The sequence below is a fragment of the Microcaecilia unicolor genome, chromosome 1 (assembly GCF_901765095.1).
Source record: "Microcaecilia unicolor chromosome 1, aMicUni1.1, whole genome shotgun sequence".
Classification (NCBI taxonomy): domain Eukaryota; kingdom Metazoa; phylum Chordata; class Amphibia; order Gymnophiona; family Siphonopidae; genus Microcaecilia; species Microcaecilia unicolor.
In genome coordinates, this window is record NC_044031.1 from 88665822 (window position 1) to 88683049 (window position 17228).

The following is a 17228-nucleotide window of genomic DNA, read 5'->3' on the forward strand; positions in this document are numbered from 1 at the left end:
ACACACTCTGTCTCACACTGTATCACATTCACTCTCTATGTGCCACACAGTCACTCACACACTCGCTTGGTCTCATACACACACTCTCTCTCACACTGTGTCTCACATACACACTTGCACACACTCTCATTCTCACACACAAACTCTCTCACAAACACACTCACACCCAGACTCACTCTCTCTCTCACACACTCACACTTTCACTCTGACTCTCAAACAGTCACTCTCACATACACTCTCCCAAACATACACACTCCAAGGAAAACCTTGCTAGCGCCCGTTTCATTTGTGTCAGAAACGGGCCTTTTTTACTAGTGTAGTTATATTTCTGGTTTTGATTTTATTTAGAATTATAAAACCTCTGAAACCCAATATGTTTGGAATTTTGGCAGGTTCTCATATATCTAATAAACATAAACATTTAGCCCCCTGTTTACTAAGCTGCGCTAACAACTGCCGCACAGCAATGCTGACACAGCCCAATGGGCTGTGACGGCATTGCCGCGTGGCAGCCGCTAGTGCGGCTTAGTCAACAAGGGGTTAATAAATTGTTTGAAATTTGAGTGGAAAATTTTATTAAGGTTTAGTAACATTATATTTAAAATCTCTCTTTGTATTATTGGTATATAATGTGGACTGTAATTGTGAATTGTGTTTCGTGCTAACAGTTGTAAACTGATTTAGGGCCCCTTTTTCCAAACTGTGATAAAAGGGGCCCTTCGGTAGCATCAGCTAGTGAATTTGCTGCACTCTGTGGCCCTTTTTACCACAGCAGGTAAAAACCAAAAAAAAAAAAAGGAAATAGCTGTGTGGTAAGTGCACACTTGCCGTTTGGCCATTTCCAAGGGAGCCCATTCCATCACCTATTTAAGAGACATTAAGGGTTCCCACACCAACCCAGCAGTAAAAAACACAAAACATTCCTGTTGTACCAGAAATGGCATGCGTGGGGGTGGCAGCTCCTACAGAAGGCCGGTGGAAGTGCTGAGTTGGTGCATGACAAAATGCCACAATAGCTCTACCATGACATTGTAAAAGGGCCCCTTAATAGCTTGTTGTACAAGGCAATGTAAGAGTATTCAAATCAAATATGTATACCCAGAAAAGTGGCTACATTACTATCAGGCTATGGTAATGGTAGAGTTGTGGGTTTGGGGGGGTGGGATTTGGGGGGCTCAGCACCCAAGGTAAGGGAGCTATGGACCTGGGAGCTATTTGTGTATTTTTAGAAGTGCCCCCTAGGGTGCCCGGTTGGTGTCCTGGCATGTCAGGGGGACCAGTGCACTACAAATGCTGGCTCCTCCCATGAACAAGTGCCTTGGATTTCGCTGGGTTTGAGATAGCTGGCATTTTTTTCCAATATCGCTGAAGAACAAAACCGGCGATCTCAAACCCGGCGAACTCTGGCATTTGGCCGGGCTAAACCGTATTATCGAAAAAAAAGATGGCCATACTGGGAAAGACCAAAGGTCCATCAAGCCCAGCATCCTGTTCCCAACAGTGGCCAATCCAGGTCACAAATACCTGGCAAGATCCCAAAAAAGTACAAAACATTTTATAATGCTTATCCCAGAAATGTATTAATGGTCTATGGACGTTTCCTTTAGGAAGCCGTCCAAACCTTTTTAAAACTCCGCTAAGCTAACCGCCTTTACCACATTCTCTGGCAACTAATTCCAGAGTTTAATTACACGTTGAGTGAAGAAAAATTCTCTGATTCGTTTTAAATTTACTATATTGTAGCTTCATCACATGCCCCCTAGTCCTAGTATTTTTGGAAAGCGTAAACAGACGCTTCACATCTACCCGTTCAACTCCACTCATTATTTTATAGACCTCTATCATATCACCCCTCAGCCGCCTTTTCTCCAAGCTGAAGAGCCCTAGCCGCTTTAGCCTTTCCTCATAGGGAAGTCATCCCATCCCCTTTATCATTTTTGTTGCCCTTCTCTGAACCTTTTCTAATTCCACTATAACTTTTTTGAGATGCGGCGACCAGAATTGAACACAATATTCGAGGTGCGGTCGCACCATGGAGCGATACAAATGCATTATAACATCCTCATTTTTGTTTTCCATTCCTTTCCTAATAATACCTAACATTCTATTTGCTTTCTTAGGCACAGCAGCACACTGAGCAGAAGGTTTCAACGTATCATCAACGACGACACCTAGATCCCTTTCTTGGTCCGTGACTCCTAACGTGGAACCTTGCATGACGTAGCTATAATTTGAGTTCCTCTTTCCTACATGCATCACTTTGCACTTTCTCACATTAAATGTCATCTGCCATTTAGACGCCCAGTCTCTGAGTCTCGTAAGGTCCTCTTGTAATTTTTCACAATCCTCCCGTGATTTAAGAACTTTGAATAACTTTGTATTATCAGAAAAATTTAATTACCTCACTAGTTACTCCCATTTCTAGGTCATTTATAAATATGTTAAAAAGCAGAGGTCCCAGTACAGAGCCCTGGGGAATCCCACTAACTACCCTTCTCCATTGAGAATACTGACCATTTAACCCTACTCTCTGCTTTCTATCTTTTAACCAGTTTTTAATCCACAATAGAACACTACCTCCTATCCCATGACTCTCCAATTTTCTCTGGAGTCTTTCATGAGGTACTTTGTCAAATGCCTTCTGAAAATCCAGATACACAACATCAACCGGGCTCACCTTTATCCACATGTTTGTCCACACCTTCAAAGAAATGTAGTGGATTGGTGAGGCAAGATTTCCCTTCACTAAATCCATGTAGAATTTATTAATGCATACTTTTGAATATGCTCTGTAATATTGTTCTTAATAATAGTCTCTACCATTTTGCCCGGCACCGACGTCAGACTCACCGGTCTATAATTTCCCGGATCTCCTCTGGAACCTTTTTTAAAAATTGGTGTTACATTGGCCACCCTCCAATCTTCCGGTACCACGCTCGATTTTAAGGATAAATTACATATTACTAACAATGGCTCCGCAAGCACATTTTTCAGTTCTATCAGTACTCTGGGATGAATACCACCCGGTCCAGGAGATTTGCTACTCTTCAGTTTGTAGAACTGCCTCATTACATCCTCCAGGTTTACAGACAATTCATTAAGTTTCTCCGACTGGAAAGCTTTGAATACCATTTCTTGCACCAGTATCCCACCCAAATCTTCCTCGGTGAAGACTGAAGCAAAGAATTCATTTAATCTCTCCACTACGGCTTTGTCTTCCCTGATCGCCCCTTTTACTCCTCGGTCATCTAGTGGTCCAACCGATTCTTTTGTCGGCTTCCTGCTTTTAATATACCTAAAAAAAAATTACTATATGTTTTTGCCTCGAACACAATCTTTTTTCGAAGTCCCTCTTAGCCTTCCTTATCAGCGCTTTGCATTTTACTTGACATTCCATATGCTGTTTCTTATTATTTTCAGTCGGTTCTTTCTTCCATTTTCTGAAGGATTTTCTTTTAGCTCTAATAGCTTCCTTCACCTCACTTTTTAACCACGCCAGCTGTTGTTTGGTCTTCCGTCCTCCTTTTTTAATATGCGGAATATATTTGGCCTGGGCTTCCAGGATGGTGTTTTTGAACAGCATCCACGCCTGATGTAAATTTTTAATCCTCACAGTTGCTCCTCCAAGTTTTTTTTTCACCATTCTTCTCATTTTATCATGGTCTCATTTTTTAAAGTTGAACACCAATGTATTTGATTTCCTATGTATACTTACTTCAAAGCTAATATCAACTCTGATCATATTATCACTGTTATAAAGCGGCCCCAGCACCATTACACCCACACCATATCATGCGCTCCACTAAGAACAAGGTCTAGAATTTTTCCTTCTCTCGTCGGCTCCTGTACCAGCTGCTCCATAAAGCTGTCCTTGATTTCATCAAGGAATTTTACCTCCCTAGTGTGCCCTGATGTTACATTTACCTAGTCAATATCAGGGCAATTGAAATTACCCATTATTATTGTGTTGCCCAGTTTGTTTGTGTCCCTAATTTCCTTTAACATTTCTGCATCCGTCTGTTCATCCTGGCCAGGCGGACGGTAGTACACTCCTATCACTATCCTTTTCCCCTTTACACATGGAATTTCAATCCACATTGATTCCAAGAAGTGTTTTGTTTCCTGCAGAATTTTCAATCTATTTGATTCAAGGCTCTCATTAATATACAATGCTACCTCTCCACCAATTCGATCCACCCTATCACTAAGGTATAATTTGTAACCTGGTATGACAGTGTCTCCCACTGGTTATCCTCCTTCCACTAGGTCTCAGAGATGCCTATTATGTCTAATTTTTCATTTAGTGCAATATATTCTAACTCTCTAATCTTATACTTTCCCCAAAGCTCTTCTTTTTCCCTTTACTTAACCTGTTTACATCACTAATTGTATCTGATATCCTGGAATGACATTGCCATAACAGGACTCTAAGCCACATTGAGCCTGCAAATAGGTGGGAAAATGTAGGATACAAATGCAATAAATAAATAAATTTCTTAGGCTCCTGGCATTCGCATATAGACATTTCAAAGTATGTTTGTTGTTACTATTTACATCATGCTTAGTACTTGACAGTATTAATTTGCAATCTTTTGTCTGATTTTTATTTTTAAGGACACCTGATCTACTACGGTCTCTTTTGCAACCTAACTATCAGGATTCCCTATCTTTCCTGTTTTGGTGATATCTTTGAAAGATACCTTATCCCAAACCATGCGCTTTTGAGCGACTGACGGCCTTCCCCCCATTTCTAGTTTAAAAGCTGCTCTATCTCCTTTTTAAATGCCGATGGCAGCAGCCTGGTCCCACCCTGGTTAAGGTGGAGCCCATCCTTTCGGAATAGGCTCCCTCTTCCCCAGAATGTTGCCCAGCTCCTAACAAATCTAAAACCCTCCTCCCTGCACCATTGTCTCATCCACGCATTGAGACTCCGGAGCGTTGCCTGTCTCTTGGGCCCTGCGCGAGGAACAGGTAGCATTTCAGAAAAAGCTATTGTAGAGGATCTGGATTTGAGCTTTCTAACTAAGAGCCTAAATTTGGCTTCCAGAACATCTCTCCCACATTTACCTATGTCATTGGTACCCACATGTACCAAGACAGCTGGCTCCTCCCCAACACTATCTAAATTCCTATCTAGGTGATGCGTGAGGTCCGCCACCTTCGCACTAGGCAGGCAAGTCACTAGGCGATCCTCACGTCCATCAGCCACCCAGCTATCTATATGCCTAATGATCGAATCACCAACTACAACAGATGTCCTAACCTTTCCCTCCCGGTCAGCACTTGGAGACATATCCTCGGTGCGAGAAGAGAGTACATCCCCTGGTGGGCAGGTCCTGGCTACAGGAGTACTTCCTACTTCACCAGGGTGATCCTCTCCTTCTAGGAGACCCCCCTCCTCCAAGGTAGCACAGGGGCTACCAGACTGGAGGTGGGACTTCTCTACAATGTCCCTGTAGGTCTCCTCTATGTACCTCTCTGTATCCCTCAGCTCCACCAAGTCTGCTACTCTAGCCTCAAGAGAACGGACACATTCTCTGAGAGCTAGGAGCTCTTTGCATCGGGCATACACATATGACATCTCACCAACTGGGAGATAATCATACATGAGACACTCAATGCAAAAGACTGGATAGCACCCCTCTCGCTGCTGGACTGCTGACTTCATCTTAGTATTTTTGAGTTTTTCAATAATTTAAAACTTGCTACAGTATTAAGGATATTAGCCTAATATAAAAGTGTATTTTAGTTTACGTGGAGAGGCATAATCGAACAGGGACGACCATCTCTAAGGGTGCCCATCTCTGAGGACGTCCCCGCAAAGGGGTGGGGCATCCCGTATTATCAAAACAAGATGGGCGTCCATCTTTTATTTCAATAATATGGTCAGGGACGCCCAAATGTCAACATTTAGGTCGACCTAAAAGATGGTCGACCTAAATGTTGAGATGGTCGACCTTAGAGATGGGCGACCTTGGTTTTCGCTGATAATGGAAACCGAGGACATCCATCTCAAAAATGACCAAATCCAAGCCATTTGGTCATGGGAGGAGCCAGCATTCTTAGTGCACTGGTCCCCCTGAAATGCCAGGACACCAAGCAGGCACCCTAGGGGGCACTGCAGTGGACTTCAGAAATTGCTCCCAGGTGCATACCTCCCTTACCTTGGGTGCTGAGCCCCCTCCCCCAACCCCCTCAAAACACACTACCCACAACTGTACAACACTACCATAGCCCTTATGGGTGAAGGGGGGCACCTACATGTGGGTACAGTGGGTTTCGGATGGATTTTGGAGGTCTCACATTTACCACCACAAGTGTAACAGGTAGAGAGGGATGGGCCTGGGTCCGCCTGCCTGAAGTGCACTGCACCCACTAAAAACTGCTCCAGGGACCTGCATACTGCTGTGATGGAGCTGGGTATGACATTGTGCACTTCAGGCAGGCAGACCCAGGCCCATCCCCCCCTATCTGTTACACTTGTGGTGGTAAATGTGAGCCCTTAAAACCACCACAAACCCACTGTACCCACATGTAGGTGCCCCCTTTCACCTGTTAGGGCTATGGTAGTCATGCACAGTTGTGGGGAGTGGGTTCCTTGGGGGTTTGGGGGGCTCAGCAACCAAGGTAAGGGAGCTATGCACCTGGGAGCAATTTCTGAAGTCTGAAGTGCCCCTTAGGGTGCCCGGTTGGTGTCCTGGCATATCAGGGGGACCAGTGCACTTCAAATGCTGGCTCCCCCCATGACCAAAGGGCTTGGATTTGGTCATTTCTGAGATGGGCATCTTCGGTTTCCATTATCGCCAAAAACCGGGGACGACCATCTCTAAGGTCGACCTAAATGTTGAGATTTGGGCGTCCTCCAACCGTATTATCGAAATGAAAGGACGCCCATCTTGTTTTGATAATACCAGTTTTCCCGCCTCTTCGTCAGTACATACTGCGAGGATGCCCTCAGGAAAACTTGGGCGCCCCCGTTCAATTATGCCCCTCCACGGCAACTAGTTAATGATGCTTGCTTTCTCTCTCTCTCTCTCTCTCTCTCTCTCTCTCTCTCTGTCTCTCTCTCTCTCTCTCTCTCTCTCTCTCTTTATTCCCCCCTTAATACTAAACTAGATCCTGCAGTGCCTGCTAGATTCTATCTGTTAATGCTGTGGTACAAAGTTTTTAAAACTAAGTGGAAAAGACTATGGAAACAGTGATCATAACATGATCAAGTTTGAGCTACTATCTGGGTGAACCCACAAAGGAAATGTACTGTATCTGCATTTAATTTTTTTCGAAAGAGCAACTGTAATAAAATGAGGAAAATGGTTCAAAAGGAACTAAAAGGATTGGTTGCAAAGGTTAGGACACTAAATCAGAAGTGGACATTATTCAAAAATAACCTTGGAAGCCAGTCCAGATGCATTCCATGTATTTGCAAAGGTGGAAAGAAGAGAAAACAGCCAGCATGGTTAAAAGGTGAAGTAAAAGAGGCCATTACAGCCAAAAGATTGTCCTTCAAAGAATGGGAAAAGGAACAAGATGAAGGAAATAAGAAGCAACATAAGCACTGGCAAGTGAGATGCAAAGCATTAATAAAGAAGGCTAAAAGAGAATATGAAGAGAAACTTGCTACAGAGGCTAAAACTCACTGTAACAACTTTTTCCGGTACATCAGAAGCAGAAAGCCTGCGAGGGAATCTGTGGGACCATTAGATCATGAATGAGCAAAAGGGGTACTCAGGGAGAACAAAGCCATAGCAGAGAAACTGAATGAATTCTTTGCTTCTGTGTTTACGGAAGAAGATGTAAAAGATCTGCCTGTACCAATAAAGGTTTTCAAGGGTGATGCGGAGGAACTGAAAGAAATCTCAGTAAACCTACAGGGATCTACAAGACATTGGTGAGGCCCCACTTGGAGTATTGTGTTCAGTTTTGGAGGCCATATCTTGCTAAAGATGTAAAAAGACTGGAAGCGGTGCAAAGAAAAGCTATGAAAATGGTATGGGATTGGCATTGCAAACCATACGAGGAGAGACTTGATGACCTGAACATGTATACCTTGGAGGATACCAGGGGTGACATGATACAGACATTCAAATATTTGAAAGGTATTAATCTGCAAACAAACCTTTTCCGGAGATGGAAAGGTGGTAGAACTGGAGGATATGGATTGAGATTGAAGGGGGGCAGACTCAGGAGCAATGTTAGGAAGTATTTTTTCATGGAAAGGGTGGTAGATTGGAGGGTGGCCAATGTAACGCCCTTTTTTAAAAAAGGCTCCAGGGGAGATCCGGGAAATTATAGACCGGTGAGTCTGACGTCGGTGCCTGGGAAAATGGTAGAGGCTATTATTAAAAACAAAATTACAGAGCACATCCGAGGACATGGATTACTGAGACCAAGTCAGCATGGCTTTTGTGTGGGGAAATCTTGCCTGACCAATTTACTTCAATTCTTTGAAGGAGTGAACAAACATGTGGACAAAGGGGAGTCGGTTGATATTGTGTATCTGGATTTTCAAAAGGCGTTTGACAAGGTACCTCATGAAAGGCTACAGAGGAAATTGGAGGGTCATGGGATAGGAGGAAATGTCCTATTGTGGATTAAAAACTGGTTGAAGGATAGGAAACAGAGAGTGGGGTTAAATGGGCAGTATTCACAATGGAGAAGGGTAGTTAGTGGGGTTCCTCAGGGGTCCGTGCTAGGACCGCTGCTTTTTAATATATTTATAAATTATTTAGAGATGGGAGTAACTAGCGAGGTAATTAAATTTGCTGATGACACAAAGTTATTCAAAGTTGTTAAATCGCGACAGGATTGTGAAAAATTACAAGAGGACCTTACGAGACTGGGAGACTGGGCGGCTAAATGGCAGATGATGTTTAATGTGAGCAAGTGCAAGGTGATGCATGTGGGAAAAAAGAACCCGAATTATAGCTACGTCATGCAAGGTTCCACGTTAGGAGTTACGGACCAAGAAAGGGATCTGGGTGTCGTCGTCGATAACACACTGAAACCTTCTGCTCAGTGTGCTGCTGCGGCTAAGAAAGCGAATAGAATGTTGGGTATTATTAGGAAAGGTATGGAAAACAGGTGTGAGGATGTTATAATGCCGTTGTATCGCTCCATGGTGCGACCGCACCTTGAGTATTGTGTTCAATTCTGGTCGCCGCATCTCAAGAAAGATATAGTAGAATTGGAAAAGGTGCAGCGAAGGGCGACTAAAATGATAGCGGGGATGGGACGACTTCCCTGTGAAGAACGACTAAGGAGGCTAGGGCTATACAGCTTGGAGAAGAGACGGCTGAGGGGAGACATGATAGAGGTATATAAAATAATGAGTGGAGTGGAACAGGTGGATGTGAAGCGTCTGTTCACGCTTTCCAAAAATACTAGGACTAGGGGGCATGCGATGAAACTACAGTGTAGTAAATTTAAAACAAATCGGAGAAAATTTTTCTTCACCCAACGTGTAATTAAACTCTGGAATTTGTTGCCGGAGAAAGTGGTGAAGGTGGTTAGCTTAGCAGAGTTTAAAAAGGGGTTGGACGGTTTCCTAAAGGACAAGTCCATAAACCGCTACTAAACGGACTTGGAAAAATCCAAAATTCCAGGAATAACATGTATAGAATGTTTGTACGTTTGGGAAGCTTGCCAGGTGCCCTTGGCCTGGATTGGCCGCTGTTGTGGACAGGATGCTGGGCTCGATGGACCCTTGGTCTTTTCCCAGTATGGCATTACTTATGTACTTATGTAGATATGTGGAATGCCCTCCCGCTGGAGTTGGTGGAGATGAAAACAGTAATGGAATTCAAACATGTGTGGGATAAACACAAAGGAATCCTGTTTAGAAGGAATGAATCTACGGAATCTTAGCAGAGTTTGGGTGGCAACAGCGGTAATTGGGAAGCAAAACCAATGCTAGGCAGACTTCTACGGTCTACACCCTGATTGTAACTGAACAGATATGGATGGGCTGGAGTGTAAATTTTAAGGCACTTCGCCATTAGCTTCAAAACTTTTAGTACAAGAACAGTGCTGGGCAGACTTTTACAGTCTATGCCCTGAGAATGACAAGGACAAATCAAACTCAGGCATACATATAAAGTATCACATACCATGTAAAATGAGTTTATCTTGTTGGGCAGACTGGATCAACCGTTCGGCTCTTTATCTGCTCTCATTTACTATATGTTAACCTGGAAGATGTACTGAGCCAAACTGACAAATTCAAGAGTAGTAAATTGCCTGGACCAGATGGCATACATCCAAGGGTACTGAAAGAACTCAAGAATGAAGTTGCTGATCTGTTGTTAGTAATATATACCCTGTCGTTAAAATCATCCATAGTACTTGAAGATCGGAGGGTGGTCAATGTGACAGCGATTTTTAAAAAGGGTTCTAGGGGTGATCCGGGAAATTATAGACCGGTAAGCCTGACCTTAGTACTGGGCAAAATAGTGGAAACTATTATAAAAAGTAAAATTATAGAACACATAGACAAGCATGGTTTAACGGGACAGAATCAGCATGGGTTAAGCCAAGGGAAGTCTTGCCTCACCAATTTGCTTCATTTTTTTTGTTACATTTGTACCCTGTGCTTTCCCACTCATGGCAGGCTCAATGCGGCTTACATATACAGGTACTTATTGTACCTGGGGTAATGGAGGGTTAAGTGACTTGCCCAGAGTTACAAGGAGCTGCCTGTGCCTGAAGAAGGGAATTGAACTCAGTTCTCCAGGACCAGAATCCACCACCCTAACCACTAGGCCACTCCTCCAACTTTGAAGATGTGAATAAACATGCGGATAAAGGCGAGCCAGTTGATGTACTGTATCTAGATTTTCTGAAAGCTTTTGATAGTTCATCATAAGAGACGCCTGAAAAAAATTAAAGAGTCACAGGATAGCAGGCAAGATTCTGGTGTGCATTAGGAATTGGTTATTGGACAGAAAACAAAGGGTAGGGTTAAATGGTCTTTTCTCTCCGTGGAGGGAGGTGAACAGTAAAGTGCCACAGGCATCTATATTGGGACTGGTGCTATTTAACATATTTATAAATGATATGGAGATTGAAATGATGAGTGAGGTGATTAAATCTGCAGATGATACAAAACTATTCAAGTTTGTTAAAACACATGCAGACTGTGAAATATTGCAGGGAGACCTTAGGAAATTGGAAGACTGGGCAGTGGCGTTCCTAGGGTGGCTGACACCCAGGACGGATCGCAGATGCACCCCCCTGGGTGCAGCGCAACCCCCCCACCCCCGATGAAAGGCCACCTCCCCCCCCCGCGAAAGGACACACCTCCCCCCCCCCCGGCGAAAGGATACCCCCCAGGTGCATTTTTACCTGCTGGGGGGGGGGGGTGCCGCGCACCTGTCTGCTTCGCTCGTTCCATGCTCCCTCTGCCCCGGAACAGGAAGTAACCTGTTCCGGGGCAGAGGGAGCACAGAACGAGCGGAGCAGACAGGCACGGGGCACCCCCCCAGCGGCGTGCACCCGGGGCGGACCGCACCCACCGCCCCCCCCTAGGAACGCCACTGAGACTGGGCATCCAAATGGTGGATGAAATTTAAGGTGGACAAATGCAAAGTGATGCACATTAGAAAGAATAATTTGAATCATAGTTACCAGATGCTAGGTCCATCTTGGGGGTTAGAACTCAAGAAAAAGATTTAGGTGTCGTTGTAGATAATAAGCTGAAATCTTCTGCTCAGTGTATGGCGGTGGCCAAAAGAAGAAAACAGGATGCTAGGAATTATTAGGAAAGGGATTGTGAATAAGACCAACAATACTGAAATGCCTCTGTATCGCTCCATGGTGCATCCGCACCTCGAATATTGTGTTCAGTTCTGGTCACCATATCTCAAAAAAAGATATAGCGGAATTAGAAAAGGTCAAAGAAGAATGACCAAAATGATAAAGGGGATGGAACTCCTCTCTTATGAGGAAAGGCTAAAGAGGTTAGGGCTCTTCAGCTTTGAACAGAGACAGATGAGGGGAGATATGATTGAGGTCTACAAAATCCTGAGTGGTGTAAAACGAGTAGACGTACATCAATTTTTTACTCATTCCAAAAGTACAAAGACTAGGGGACACTCGAGGAAGTTACATGGAAATACTTTTAAAACAAATAGGAGGAAATATTTTTTCACTCAACAAATAGTTACGCTCTGGAACTCTTTGCCAAAGGATGTGGTAACAGCGGTTAGCATACTTGGGTTTAAAAAAGGGTTGGACAAATTCCTGGAGGAAAAGTCCATAGTCTGCTATTGAGACAGACATGAGAAGCAATTGCTTGCCCTGGGATTTGTAGTATGGAATGTTGCTGCTAATTGGGTATCTGCCAGGTACTTGTGACCTGGCTTGGCCACTGTTTGGAAAACAGGATACTGGACTAGATGTACTCCTTATGGCTACTCTTATGTTCTCATGACTCATTTTAAATGACATAGGAAATGTTGTTGGCATCTCCCATATTGTTTTGTGGCTCATTTTTTGCCAAACTTGACAGGAAACACACTGAAATTTATTTATTTTTTCATGTGTCCTAAATCTAATCTCATCTAATCTTATCCAGGGTTTTATAAACCACACATTCCCAGAGGTCCTGAGCGGTATACAAAAAAAGAACCAAGACAAACTTGGGATAACAAAATACGATAATAAAGATATTACATAATTAAATGTCTGTGTAAAAGGTAAGTTTTTAAAGCCTTGTGAAACAAGTAATAAGAAGTTTCTTGCCTAATTTCAATGGGAAGACAGTTGCAGAGATACGTACATGGATTAATAAAGAAAAGAAGCATTTAGTTGCTAGTTCTAGTGAAACCCCTTAATTGAATAAAAGTTAAGCAAATTTTGATTGGAAGCACAGAAAGAATGTGTAGAGGTTGGTCTCCTCAATAAAACAACTAAATGCTCTGAGGTTTGACCATAAAATAATTTAAAAATCAAACATGAAATTCTATAGGTTGTATGTGCTTTCATTGGAAGCCAGTGTAATTTCACCAAAGGGGGTAACCCTATCATGATTTTTTACATTTAAATATCATTTTGGCATAAATAGTGCTTGCTTTTCTAAAAGAATGTGCACTCTTTGAAATATTGTACATCATTTCCCAATAGTGCACTCTTTTGGAAGGGTGCACACTACTAACGATATCGCTCCCAAAATGAAAAAATAAAATCCCCCAAAGGCATGGGTACCTAAGCTGAACATTTTGGGGTTGCATGCCCCTAATCTGTATAAGCACAGGGAATCCTTAAAAGCAAGGAAGTGCAATGAAAATCAGTGTTTCATTTACAGCATTATAACAGGAAGGAATTTAGGTGGGCCTTGCAGTCCTTACCTGCCATCATATTCTATAGTTCAGTGTCTGTGTGTAATTTATTGTAAAACTCCATCGTTAATGGTGCGTTTAAAAGCTAAAATAATAATCTAATCACTTCAATAGACTTTATAAAATGAAGTTAGATTAGCACTCAGAGACCAATTGTCTGACTAACTGTTCAGATCTAATTGCTAATAGCTGATCCAGAGACTCACCTTGATCACCTCCTCAGAGTCAGGAAGGATATTTTAATACCTGTGGATCATCACTTTTGAAATTCTATTTTCTGTACCACAATAAACACATTAGTGCCAAGTAAGGGCACCTTGAAGAGGTCTGAGTTCAATAGTTGTCATGCTGCAACTTTTCTTTCTTTCTTTCTTTCTTTCTCAAACTCACTTTGCAGAGTAAAGTGATGAAATGTAGAATAGATAATATAGGAGTGGATTGATAAGAGTTTTACCTGAGTACATGGTACAAAAGTATCACAACATCTCACAGAGCTGCAATAAACAGAAGGTAACTCCAAGGGTTAAAAATGTGGTGTCAAACTCTGGTTCATATTTCCATAAAGGAAAAATAGCATATTTTGCATCATGTGCTACCTGTATTTGCATCACATGGATGACAACCTGTAGACATAACAAAGATTGTTTTCATTTTGCAAGAACACTATTATTCCAGGCCTGGTCACAGCTGATTCCTGATAAGAAGAATTTTTTATGTATTTCTGGTAATTATTGCATTCTCTGTCTCTCTAGCTCTCGCTGTCTATAACAAACAAAGGACTCAATGTTAGACCTAAATAAATTTGACTGTGAGTGGAAAGGAAAACATTAATGCTGTTTCTCTCACTGAATAAGACAATGAAAGGGAATGTTGCATATTGTAGCTGTTTCCTCCCTCTGATGCTACCTGTTAGTAAATTATTTATTACTCCCTCTGTTTACAGTAGTCTCTTCCACACATTTACAAAGAAAGGAACAAAAAGGCTAGATTTTAAAATGGGGGCTGATGACCTGCACAATTACCTCCATATCCCCAAAGAAATGTGCCAGAGGGGTGAACAAGATGGCTCTGGGGCTTTTGTGTACTTTGCTTGACATACACGTTGCATATGTTGTCCGGGGAGGGAAATATCCTTTCACCAGAAAAGGACAGAGTGTACTGAACCTCTCTTGTGAAACATGAGAAATAATGCTAATCTTCCAAATATGCCATTTATTTGCACTCCTGGCGACAACTAAAGAGGCATTATGCTGTGGAACTGCTATTATTTCCTTAACATGCATGATTACTGCATTTACTAATTTATAGAACACAATAACGAGGTTCATTCTAGCTTGAGTAAAGTAGAATACCCGTAAATTAGATGCTTCTGGTTCAGCTCTTTAAGGATAGCACAAGCAAAACAAAACTAGATCATTCATTAATTAACTAATGTAAGCAAATTTATAAAGGTACTTGGCCCCAGGCCCCCTTTCTCCCCCCCCCCCCCCACTTCATTCCCATCCACCAGCCACCATACACAAATACACATGTTCTGAATTGTATTCTGCTCTGAAGGAGTTATTTTGACTGAATGGTTCTGAAAAACTATTTTTTTCCTGTCAATACCATCATTTATGACTCTTAGGGATTCTTTTACAAAGCCGTGCTAACGATTCCTGTGCAGCAAATGAGAGGAAGCCCAAAGGAATTGAATAAGCTTCCTCTCATTTGCCATAGAGGAATCACTAGCGCAGCTTTTAAAACAAGCCCTTAGTAAACTGAGATTCTGCTACATTGATTCTTAACAGAAACCCATATAGCCATTAGTCTGGTGTCTCTTTCCTATAATTATACTCCTACGCAAGTCACAAACTCAGATGCATAAGAACATAAGCATTGCCATATTGGGATAGACCTAAGGTCCATCAAGTCCAGTATCCTGTTTCCAACAGTGGCCAATCCAGGTCACAAGTACCTGGCAAGATCCCAAAACAGCAAAACAGATTTATGCTGCTTATCCTAGAATATGCAGTGGTTTCCTCTTTCTCAAATGCATCACTTTGCACTTGCTCACATTAAAGGTTATCTGCCATTTAGATACCCAGTCTCCCAGTCTTGTAGGGTCCTCTTGCAATTTTTCACAATCTTCCCGCGATTTAATGACTTTGAATAGCTTTGTATCATCAGCAAATTTGGGGCCCTGTTTACTAAGCTGCACTGTAGGCAGGTTAACTTTTTAGCACACTCTAACACTAGAGACACCCATAGGAATATATGGGTGGGGGTGCGTTAATTAAACAGGGCCCTTAATTACCTCACTAGTTATTCCCATCTTTACAGCATTTATAAATATGTTAAAAACTAGTGGACCTAGCACAGACCCCTGGGGAACCCCACTATCTACACTTCTCCGTTGAGAATACTGACCATTTAACCCTACTCTCTGTTTTCTATCTTTTAAACAGTTTTTAATCCACAATAGGACATTGTCTCCTATCCTATGACTTTCTAATTTCCTTAGAAGTCTTTTATGAGGTACTTTGTCAAATGCCTTTTGAAAATCCAGATACATAATATCGACTGGCTCACCTTTATCCACCCCTTCAAAGAAATGTTTAGATTGGTGAGGCAAGATTTCCCTTGACTAAATCCACATTGACTTTGTCTCATTAATCCATGCTTATGTATATGCTCTGTAATCCTGTTTTTTATAATAGTCTCTACCATCTTGCCCAGCACCGACATCAGGCTGATTGGTCTATAATTTCCCAGATCACCTCTGGAACCCTTTTAAAAAATCGGTATTGCATTGGTCACCCTCCAGTCTTCCGGTGTCATGCATGATTTTAAACATAAATTACATATTACTATCAATAGCTCTGCAAGTTCATTTTTCAATTCTATCAGAACTCTGGGATGTATGCCATCTGGTCCAGGCAATTTCCTATTTTTCAATTTGTCAAATTGCTCCATTACATAAAACATTAATATATCAATTGACCTCTGAAAAATAAAAGGCATCAACATAGCATTAACAACTGAAGGGTGGAAAGATAATTCTAATCTTAACTCTCATTTTTGGTGCCACTCAATACTACAAATATATACATTTGAATCGTCTTTAGCAGATAAAATTGGAAAGACATGTTCAGTAGCTAACATTTGATCTCCAGTAGACAATTATTTAAAATCTTATCTCTCTTAGCAAACCTACTGTTAGATTGTTGCAGCTTGTACTCAAACACAATGTATCCATCATGGCAATCTTTCTTTATTTTTGTACTGTTGTACATTTCATCTTATGTCATCTTGTTGTTCTTTTCTGCATAATATTGATTGTTATTTCAAAATTTAATAAAAATTCATGGACTTTTAACAACTGAAGGGTAAACTCAGGGAAAAAGAACTCTTTAAAAAAATGAGGGCACAGCCATAGTTAATATGCATACCTTTGTAATGAAAAGAATACTGTAAAAGCATGTATGGTTTAATATTTTGGAGGACTAGCAAAGCAGTAATGCAATGGATAGTTTCATGTTAGTAGTGACATGTGAATGATGTAATATTGATTATATTATATATGTTTGATGCTTCTAGCCTACCTATAGCCCACCTAGGCTATAGGCGGGCTAGAAATTTAAATAAATAAATATAATGGCAGCCACACAGAAGCTGTACACTGTGTCTTTTCCCTGAGCCCAGGACGAAGCATCCTATTTTGTCTTCTTTCCATCATGTATATTCTTGATTTTTTTTCCTGTTTATGATAATTAGAAAGGATAGAAACCAAGCTCACCCTTCAAATTTAATTTGATTCAAATATTTGTATACTGTTTTTTTGAATATAAGACAAGCAGAATGGATTACAATATCCTAAAACAAAAAAACAATACCTAATACCATAGATAGAAG